This window comes from Trichosurus vulpecula, chromosome 8, assembly GCF_011100635.1.
Source record: "Trichosurus vulpecula isolate mTriVul1 chromosome 8, mTriVul1.pri, whole genome shotgun sequence".
Taxonomy (NCBI): Eukaryota; Metazoa; Chordata; class Mammalia; order Diprotodontia; family Phalangeridae; genus Trichosurus; species Trichosurus vulpecula.
In genome coordinates, this window is record NC_050580.1 from 233,719,704 (window position 1) to 233,730,470 (window position 10,767).

At 45.0% G+C, this 10,767-nt stretch overlaps 1 long non-coding RNA gene across 1 annotated transcript; it reads left to right on the forward strand.

Annotated features, from left to right (window-relative positions):
* Positions 1–5,035: 5,035 nt before the first annotated feature.
* LOC118829118 lies at positions 5,036–8,562 on the forward strand. Its single transcript, XR_005008987.1, has 2 exons — positions 5,036–5,168; positions 8,090–8,562. It is a non-coding gene; the product is annotated as an uncharacterized LOC118829118 (long non-coding RNA).
* Positions 8,563–10,767: the final 2,205 nt, after the last annotated feature.

Sequence of the window (10,767 nt, forward strand, 5' to 3'; positions counted from 1 at the left end):
TAAGGGAGATGCAAAGAGATGGTCTAGGTGCTGCCCTGCTAGCCATAAAATATTGAAAAATTCCACGAGAGACACAGAGATGAATCCTATACAGACAGCTTACAGGAAGACAGGGACAAGAACTGAACAGGAGGATAAGATGAGCCAATCTATATCTATGTCTATATGTATATCTATCTACACGTATATACACATACATGTACACACAAACACAATATGTATGTATATGTACATATATATATATATATATACACAAATATTTCTATTGTACTTTCACATAATTTTGAAGGGAACTATAGGGCACAGTAGATAGAGTGCCAAGCTTGGAATCAGGATGATGCATCTTCCTGAGTTCAAATCTGCCCTCAGACACTTATTGGCTGTGTGACAGTGGGCAAGTCATTTAACCCTGTTTGCCTCTGTTTCCTCATCTGTAAAATGAGCTGGAAAAGGAAATGGCATACTACTCCAGTATCTTTACCAGGGAAACCCCAAATGGGGTCATAAAGAATTGGACAAAACTGAAAACAACTGAACAAAGACAATAAAAATATTTGTATGTACATACACATATACACACATTTGTATATACATCCACACATTTGTTGTATATGTGTATTATATATAATTTATGTGCGTGTATATGTATATGTATCCATGTCTATATACATATATATACATACATATACATATATTAATATACTGCAATCAACAAGTGTGTATTGGACTCCTACTAAGTGCTAAGCACTGAGGAAGGTACAAAGAAATATCAGCTACTTTCCTCAGACCTATGTCAAGGAATTTAGTCTAGTCGAGGAGACAAGATACACATAAAGGTGATCGATAGCACTGGGCAGCATGTGAGAAATGCCAAATAAAAGATACAGGAAAAACAATATATGATGGGAGCTCAGAAGGAGAAATCACTTTGGTTGAAGTTTGAGCTGAGCTTTCATTGAATCAGCAGTGGGAATATGTCTGCATCCTGGGAACCCGTAAGCCTGTCTTCTTGAAGCACCGATATCCAGTCTGTATATGCAGACTGCGTGTATAGGCATGTAACGCAAGCAGGGAATGTGCGTGTGTTCCTGCACGCCTGTGAGAGAGTGATCTGTGGTGTTTCTTTGTGCACTGAGCAGATGTGTTATTTACGTGCTGTTTTGTGCTGTGTCCAGCTGGTGTGATTTGTTCCCTCATTTGGTCCTTGCTGAATCAGAAGAGACAGCCCAGGTTTACTGTGGCAGGAAGGGGTTAATTGGAATGCCCTTGCTGAGCTCCAGGTCTCCTTGCATTCCAGGGGAAATGGTGTTTTTGCAGAGCCTGGTTACCAATAGCAACAGCAGAAGGGAATATTGCAGCTGAATCTCCTGAATCACAGGATTTACAGCCCATATGTTTATTCTGCAGTGAAACACTTCAAGTTCCCTGTCTCTGATGTGAGCCCAGCCAGTGGAGAGAAGGGTTTTCAGAGCCATTTAAAAACCATTTCTAATCTAAGGCCTGGCAGAAAAGCCAGCACTTCTGCCAGTAGTGCTACTGATGGCTTCCTCCCCCAGAACTACCCTGAATCATACCTAATACAGACAGACTCACCTAGGGTCTCCCCAGAAAGGGCCCAGAGTGTACCAAACCAGTTCCTGTACCAGCCTACCAAGGGAAAAAATGGATGTATGCCACCCAATATGGAGTTTCCCAGACACCTCTCCTCTCCTGCCCTCAAAGATTCCAGATGCTTAGTAATAATAATATCGAGTCAAGTCAATAAGCATTTATTTTATTTTTTTGTAAATAGTATTTTATTTTTTCCAGTTATATAAAGATGGTTTTCAACATTCATTTTTGGTAAGATTTTGAGTTCCAAATTTTTCTCTCTCCCAACCCCCCCTTCCCCTCTCCTAGCCCCCGTCCCCAAGAAAGCAAGCAATCTGATATAGGTTATACATGTGCAATCATGAATAAGCATTTATTAAGTGCCTACTATGTGCCTGGCACTGTGCAAAGGGGCAGGAAAACAAAGAAAGGAAAAAGACAGTCCTGCTCTCAAGAGCTCACAGTCTAATAAAGGAGAAAACATGCAAACAACTATGTACAAACAAAATATAAACAGGATAAACTGGGGATAATCAACAGAGTAAAAGCAAGGACCCACCACCTGAGCTCCTGCATATGAGATCACCTCTCCAGCAAATGTAGCAGTTCTGAATATATAAGCCCTGCTCTGCTAGAGGAGGGGAGATTCAGTGCATGCCCTAATCCAGAACTTAGTTGACCTGCCCTGGCTGGAATCTGTCCTCAGAGGGCCACAGATCAGCCCTGCCTACTCATACTGCTCCAGACAAGGTGACTTCGGGCCACCCCTCACCCAACTTGTCTCAAGCTTCCTTGTCTGAAACTGGCCCCACAGTCACAGGGCTTGCCAGCATTGGCCCCACACCACTTCTAGCTACTCTGGCAGCTGAAGGAGCCTCAGGTGAATGGATCTTTGATAATGGTTCTCCACCCCCAAGCTCACCTTATCTAGCCCATCAGGTGGATCAAAGAGACAGGTCTTAGAAGGCTTATGCTACAGGTAGATGCTCAATAAATTTTTGTTGACTTGATTTTTGGTTTTACCTAATTGGATATTATTAATGGTAGGGATTTTAGGTCTCCAGATAAAAGATCCTTTCCCCAAATCCCTAGCCCTAAATAGGTCACTCTAGATCCACTATTATCTCTCCTGGCTCTAATATCCTATGATTCCCCAAAGCTAGAGCACTGCAGGATGTCTAGCCTTGATGAAAACAATAAGTAAATAAACCTCAACCACCTCCTCTCAACATATTCTTCCCCAAGCCTCAAACCTCTCAGGCCTCTTATGGTGAAATGAAAGGTAAAGTTTGGGAGCTCAGGCCTAGAGTAATGGGGATGGGATATCAGAGAGGCAGGAGGGATTGGGGGGTGCCTGCAAAGCAGAGGAGACTAAATGGAAGCAGTGGCTATAATTTGCAGGGTACCACTCAATTCGATGCTCTGGCATGGGTGCCATCTTCAATCATCCTGATCTATATCTTGCCACTGGACCCAGATGGCTCCAGAGGAGACAGTGAGGCTGGTGACTCTGCACATCCCTCCCTCACAAATCCAATTTGCTTGCAAGTCATGGCATCACCTTCCTAATGTTGTGGTCCTCTACGAGAACAAAGGACAAACAACACCAACAACAAGAAGCTTTGGCATAATGATGACAATGGTGGTTCCACTGGGATGGGAGCAACTGACACAGGAATTTTCCCCCTAGACTGGGGACAACCTTGAAAAGAGAAAACATTGTTTTGGGAGCAGAAGTGGAGAATTTTGTTTTATTTTTCTTTCTTCGTTTTAATTTCCTCCCTCTTACTTTGGTGGAGTGAGGAGACCCAGAGGTGGAGATATTTATACTGAGACAGGGTTTACTGACCAGGGCACTGCTGTGATTTATTTGTGAAATTCCTCCAGAAGGTCAGTGGGCTGGGAGGTGGAGTGAGGTCAAGGAAAGGGGGAGGGGCGTAACTGGGAGGAGGGGCAGCGGAGGCAAAAGGACTGGAGGCCGGGATGAGAGAGAGAATGGAGCATGATGTAAACAGTCCGGGAAGTTGTCACATAAACTGCCGAAAAAGACAAGGAGAGGGAGGAGGAAGAGAGGAGACAGCAAATGCATCCCCCAGTGGGGAAGTTATGGAACATTTGAAAAGCAGGAAGAAAGACTGTTGGGTGGGGAGGAGGAGAGCCAGGGGAGACCACGGGAAGAAAAGAGGAGAGGGGGAAAGAAGTCCTCGGCTTTCCTTAAGGAAAAAAAGGCGGGGGGGAGAGGGAGAAAACCACAGGGCCTTCTCTGAGGGAGAGATGGGCTGTCGGCATAGGGAGGCGGCTGGAAGAATAAAACATCGAAGCGGGATTCCCTAAGCATCGTCTATTAGTAGTTTCTTTCTCCGCAGTTTCCTGCAAAGACATCCAAGAGAAGGAAATGTGCACGCACACACTCATGCACGCACACAAGCCAGGATACACACTCTGTCTGTCCCTCTGTCTCTCTGACTCGGTACATTTCTCAGCTGATCTCCTGTCTCTCCCTCTCTGCCTCTGATTCTGTCTCTCACTGTGTTTCTATCGCTTTGTTTTTCTGTCTTTGTTTCTTCTGTCTCTGTCTCCCTCTTTGTCTTTCTCTGTGTGTCTTTGTGTCTGTCTCTGTCTCTCTGTCTCTGTGTCTCTTGCCTCTGTCTGTCTCTCTGTCTGTCTCTCTCCCTTTCTCTCTCTCTCTCTCTCTCTCTCTCTCTCTCTCTCTCTCTCTCTCTCTCTCTCTCTCTCTGTGTAGAAAGGAGGGGGAGAGGTGAACTGGCTTGGAGGGAGGGAGGGTAATCCGAGATGTGCTTAGTCTTCAGAGGAAGAAAAATGCCGGGGCTCCTGCTCTGCCATAAATTGCATCTGGTGATTTGGGCACCGGCAAGTTATTAAAGCGACTGCATTAAAGCCATAATTCAGCGGGTCGGGGGCGAGCGCGCTCGGCAATCGCTCCTCCATCATCCCGCCGCCAGACACTGCCGCCCGGCCCCATTTCCTGAGAGCGCTCCACGCCAGTGGCCTGAATCAGCTCTTATGCGGCACTTAATGACTTTTTTCCCTCCCTTCCTTGAAGGGCGAGGAGTAGAGGGCTGAGGCTATTGGCACAGGTGTTTGCAGCCCAGGGGGAGGGGAAGGGACTGCTGGCTGAAAACAAATGCCCCCTCTACTCTGCTTCAGTGCCGGGGGCTATGCCAGCCACAGGACAGGTTCAAGGACGTACTGGGGGAGGAAAGAAAAGGTGACCGTGGGGTCAACACATTTTCTCATGCTGGCCCTGCCAAAGCAGGTGGAGAAAACAGGAGCATCCTGGGAAAATCCATTGAATCAAAGGATTTTGGATCTGGATTAAAGACCTTATAGGTCACCTAGATTAACCTTTCATTTCTACATGAGGACACCAGGGAGGAGAAACCACATGCCCAGAGAGAAGTGACTCACCCAGTCACACAGCCAGTGACAGTCGGCTGAGACGGAGCTGCCATCACAATCCAGGTCTCCTCATTCCTGGTTCCATGCTCTTTCCAGTATACAGAAAGAAATTTTTTATTTGTGTGTACAGTTGGGGGTGCGGGTGAATAGGAAATTTGGTGAGTTTTCACCCCTCCCTTCCCTATTATGTTTTTCTGCATCCCCAATTTATTAGAGACTGCTCATAGGATTAGCCTGGCTCATGCATCAGGCAGGTTTTTCTTCTATAGCTGTGTTATTTCTCTTTCCTAGCCTGGCTTCAGTTATAGATACATGTAGATGTGTACACTGGCATAGGAAGGGATGGGAAGGTTCAGTGAGATGGAAGAATATGGAGTGGAGAAATGAGTGGGGTGGGGAGAGGAGAATGCGCAGGTGGGAGATTTGTACCTCTTTTCTAAAAGAGGAGGACTGTGGGCTTGGATATGTGTTGTTTTTGCATTTCTGCCAAGGTGTATGTGAATGACTGTGTCATGAGGATGTGTGTTGAAGGAAGTGGAGTGCGGTGAGCTGTGAGCTCTTCATTGTGTATAGAGAGAAGGTTTGGATTGAGAAGGGTGGCCCCCCTTCTGGTTGAAGGAGGAAGTTAAGGAATCTGAATTCCTGAATCTGTTTAACTAGGAGAGGGATAGAGCTGCCTGGCAGTGGCCCACGGACTGATGGGAGAAGCAGTGGGAGGACGGGGTCCAAGGAGACACAGGATTGTAAGAAGCTAGAAGACAGAGAGGAAGATCAGCGTGGAAAGCCTTTCGGGACATAACAGCCCTTTGAGGACAGACTGTATGGTGGGCTCTTAGGGCTGGAGCAGTACAAGGAGTCCTGGCCCTCCCTCCAACCTATCAGCAAGCTCCCCTAACTCCACCCTGGGCCACCCCATCCTTGTCCCCAGCCTACTAGGGCCCCGTGTCCTAGAGGCCTATTTATCTTGGCTGGGCTGCATGTTGGGAGTACTGGTTAGGGTTCTATGGGCTCCTGGCCTCCATTTTCTTTTTCAATATTTGCTCAGCAAATTGGAGGAGGAACAGCCAAGCAGAACTCACCAAGATGCCAGGTTAGTGCAGGAGGTAACCCAGCTGAGCCTAAGCCTGAGGGATATCTAAGTATGACTTGTCCTGTGGGGAATGAGTAAGGTAGGAATTGTTTGTGAAGGAGCGCTGGACAGATTGGAGAGATCCAAGGGCTAGAATAAAAAGCACTCAGTCTGGAGTCAGAAGAGCTGAGTTCCAATCAGTTCTGCTACTTACTTGGGTTGTTTGATCCTTTCTGTGTCTGACTCAGACACATCCTGTGTCTGACACTTCATGACCCCAATTGGGGGTTTCTTGGCAGAGATACCGGAGTGCTTTGCCATTTCCTTCTCCAGCTCATTTTACAGATGAGGAAACAGGCAAACAGGGTTAAGTGACTTGCCCAGGGTCACACAGTAAGTGTCTGAGGCCACATTTGAACTCAGAGAGATAAGTCTTCCTGACTCCAAGCCTAGCACTCTATACACTGTGCTGCCCCTGCTGCTAACTACTTCTATTTATATTTGGAACTAAATGTTCCCCAGTGTCTCACATTCAACCTGTTTCTCCTCAAACCCACATTTTTGAAATTCTCTATTTTTGTCAAGGGCATCACCAAATGGTCCCAGTCACTCAAGATTCAAAACCTCAGAGTCGCCCCAAATTATTCTCCCTCAGCCCCCACATCCAGCAAGTTGCTGAGTCTTACTGATTCTACCTCAACAATCTCATTCCTATCTCTCTCCCTTCTTCCCAGAGCCACCACCTTAGTGCAGGCCCTCATCGCCTAGATTACAGCTAGGTCCTGATCAGTGTGGAATAATGAACTTCAAAGTGGCCACATTAGATGAATTTGCATTTCCATTGGGCTGGAACCAATTACCATATTTTATACCATTATAACTTCAAATAGTCTGATTTCAAATACATGGGACCACTTCACAGGATTCATTAATTATCCACACCACCCTAATTGGTCTCCCTCCCTCAAGTCTCCAATTCATCATCCACCTGTCTGCCAAAATGATATTCCTATACCACTGGTCTGGCCACATTATTCTACCTCTCAGTAAGTTCTACTGGATCAGCACCAACTCTGGGATCAAATACAGACTCCTGTGTTTGGCATGTAACTCAACCCCTACACTTTGCAGATGAGTAAACTGAGATCCGGAGGTAAAGTGAATTATCCATGGTCACACAAGCAAGCAAACAAGCAAAAAGCCTGTCACAATCTGGTTCTAATCTATATTTCCGGGTGATCTCTCCCACCCCACCCCCATATCCCCATCCCACCCCAGAATTCTGGAATTCATTCTTCTGTCTTATTCTTCAAAAGTTCAGCTCAAATGCCACCTCCTATGTGTCTCATGTAAATGGATCTTTCTTGATCCTGTCCAATCTGCTAGGGTCTCCCCCACGCCCCCAAAACTTCATACTGAAATGCTTTCTTTTTTATCTTTGTATCTCTGTTACCAAGCCCTCTGGGATAGACCTAACAGTTTCTTGACCCCCGTATGAAAAGGAAACAAAAGAACAGATACTGATGGTGCTAGCATCTATCAAATAGAGTGTCCCCGCTCTGCTACATCAAGTGTTCCACAATTGCCAGCCAGATACTCTGCTCTCGGTGACTGAGCAATACAGGCCGCCCAGGAGCCTACTCTGGAGACCACCTACAATGACAGTGAGGAAGATATTCTTCTCTGAGGTTTTGACTGAGGTGATTATAGATTCAGAGCTGGAAGAGAACTCAGAGGTCATCTAATACATTCCTTCATTTTACTGGTAGGGAAACTGAGGCCTTTAGAGGTCAAATGAATTGTCCAAGGTCACGTAGATCATAACATAAGTGACAACTGGGAATTGAACCCAGGGTTGTGTTCAAATCCAGTGCTCAAAGTACTTTCCCTGCACATAACGTATATTCAACAGTAAATGAACGAATGAATTACTGAACAAGTGAATGAAATATTTGGCTTCACCTTCTCATATAAGAATGAGAGATAACCAGAATTTGTTTTTCTCTCCAGCTCAAACAACTCAGACACTCCGGGTTCATCTTCAGCAGAGTAATCTCTATCTGAAACATGGAAGGGCCAACTGGGATTTGCAAAGCAGCCAAGAGGATCCCAAATCATAGAACAGAGGGCCTTGGCTATTTCCAAAGCCAATAGCCTCAGGATCTGCTCCCACCATTCCCTGGGACTGGCTCCCTCAAACTTCCCCATTCAAATGGCCTGAGATTTGGTTTATGACTCATTCCCTGACTGCCCCTAGCTGCCCAAAGCCATGCCAGGGCAGAGGTTCAAAGTCTTTTCCTCCCCCTTCCTTACTCTCTGGGCTGACCAATAAGAAACAACCTTGGAAGCTGGGCTTTGGTTTGGGGTGCTGGGTATGAGGGCATTTGTTTTTCATCTTGCTTTGCAAAGCAAACCTGCACCCCACACACACACCCTCAAGTTCCCTGGCATTAGCATGCGCCATAAATCTCCAGGATGCTGCAGCTGTGACTGGATTATTTATAGCTCTGGTCTTACATTTCCAACTTGAAAACATCACACAAAGAGAAAGGTAATGAAATCTCGACCTCTCCTGCCATCTCTCTCTCTCTCTCTCTAATCTGCACAGCCTTTCCAGGAGCCAGCCTGACTGAAAGGATGGAAGAAACAGCCTCACTCTCTCTCTCCTTCTCTCTACCCCCCCCCCAATCCCCCTCTGTCTTTCTCTCACACATTTTACATACTTGCTCATATACATGCACATTCACACATACAGTCTCTCTTTCTCCCTCAGATACACACTCTCTCACATATATAATCTCCCACACCTACATTTTCTCAGCACTTTCACAAATAAATTCTCTCTCACAGACTCATTCAAACCATCTCTCCCCAGATGCAGACTCTCACACTTACATTGTCTCTCTGGAACACACACATGTTCATGCTTTCTCATGTATACAATTTCTGGGGCACACATCCTCTCTCAGATACATGCAGACAAAGCAACTAGTTCTTGTTCCTGTTCATTCCGCCCCCCCATATCTATTGGCACTGCACCATTCGAACTATTGGCACCCCCTTTCCTGGTGTCTCTAATTTACACAAACACACACACAAACACACATACCCCAACTCTTCTTGAATCTATCTATCTATCTATCTATCTATCTATATATATATATATGTATATACATATATATATATATGTATATATACATATATATATATATATATATATATATATATCAAACCTGCAATGAGTTTATAACCCCCTCTTTTCTGTCACCCCTAACTTACAAACACACAATATACCCCAACTCTTCTTGTGGCAATATATATCAAACTGGCAATGGGTTTATAACCCTTCTTTTTCTGTCACCCCTAATTTACACACACACCCCAACTCTTCTTGGGTCTCAATACATCAGCTCTCCACTGGGGGTATCATATTCTCCCTTTCCTGTCACCTTTAATTTATACATACATGTATGCATAGGCACATAGGCTCAAACCAGCTCTTCTTGTGTCTACATATGCATTAGCAGTGCAATGAGTTTAGAATATTGCCCCCTCCCCATTTCCTCTAATTCTCTCTGTCTCTCTCTGTCTCCCTGTCTCTCTCTCTCTCTCTCTGTCTCTCTCTCTCTCTCTCTCTCTCTCTCTCTCTCACACACACACACACACACACACACACACACACACACATACACATACACATTTATTACAAAGTCTGAGTTCTCTCTCTCTCCTCAGCACAACAAAGAACCCCACACTGTCCCTTTTCTCCCAACACCTTCTCTCCTCATGAGTCATTCTGGCAGTGGAATACTTGGGTCCATTGGGGTTTTTTTGCTTTGTCAATGAAGATGGTTTGGCATTAATTATCAAACTTGTCCTCCACCGAGGCTCTTTTGGCTCCTTTTCCATGGTGGGTGTGAGTGTCAATTTACATTCATCTGGCTCCTTCCAAAACATCGCATACACTGTCTACATAGGAGGACCCATTTGGTGGGTGAGCGCAAATGTGATTTTCTGCTTTGACATATGGCTAGGAAGGCACATGTGACTACGTGTGACAAGGATGGGGAGTCTCACAGAGACTCTGTATCCCTTTAATGATGGGTTTTTTAAAAATACATTTTATTTTATTTTCAGATCTTTATTCTCTCTCTCCTATTCCCACCCCACCCCCCCAAATGAGAATGTATCCCTTTAAAATTATACATGTATGCCTTGAAGAAGCCTATACCATGCGACTGGTGCACCTTAAATGTGCACGAATGTCCAATAACACCTACACCCTCCCCCAGGTATAATGTTAACACATCACTTATTTGGAATATTTGACAATATTCTATTACCTAGTACAATACAGTATAGTTGTCCCTTCCACATCATGACTTTTCCCCCTCCTGGTTTCAATATGTCATGGATAGGTCATAAGAAATTAAATCAGAATTTGGGGGGAGTTTTGTAGAAGTCACAGATGACATAGGAAATGTTTAGAAACTCAGAAAGACAAAATATATGTATAATATTGTATAATATCAACCCAAATCTTATAATAAAGTATTGAAACACCCCGTAAGAAAAAAAGAAGAAAAATCAGACTTCTCTGGCATGAAGGGAGGGCCAAAAAATTTCCAGCCAATTTTCCAGATCTCGGGGGTGCCACACCCCTAACTTCTCCCCTCCCCCCCACCCAT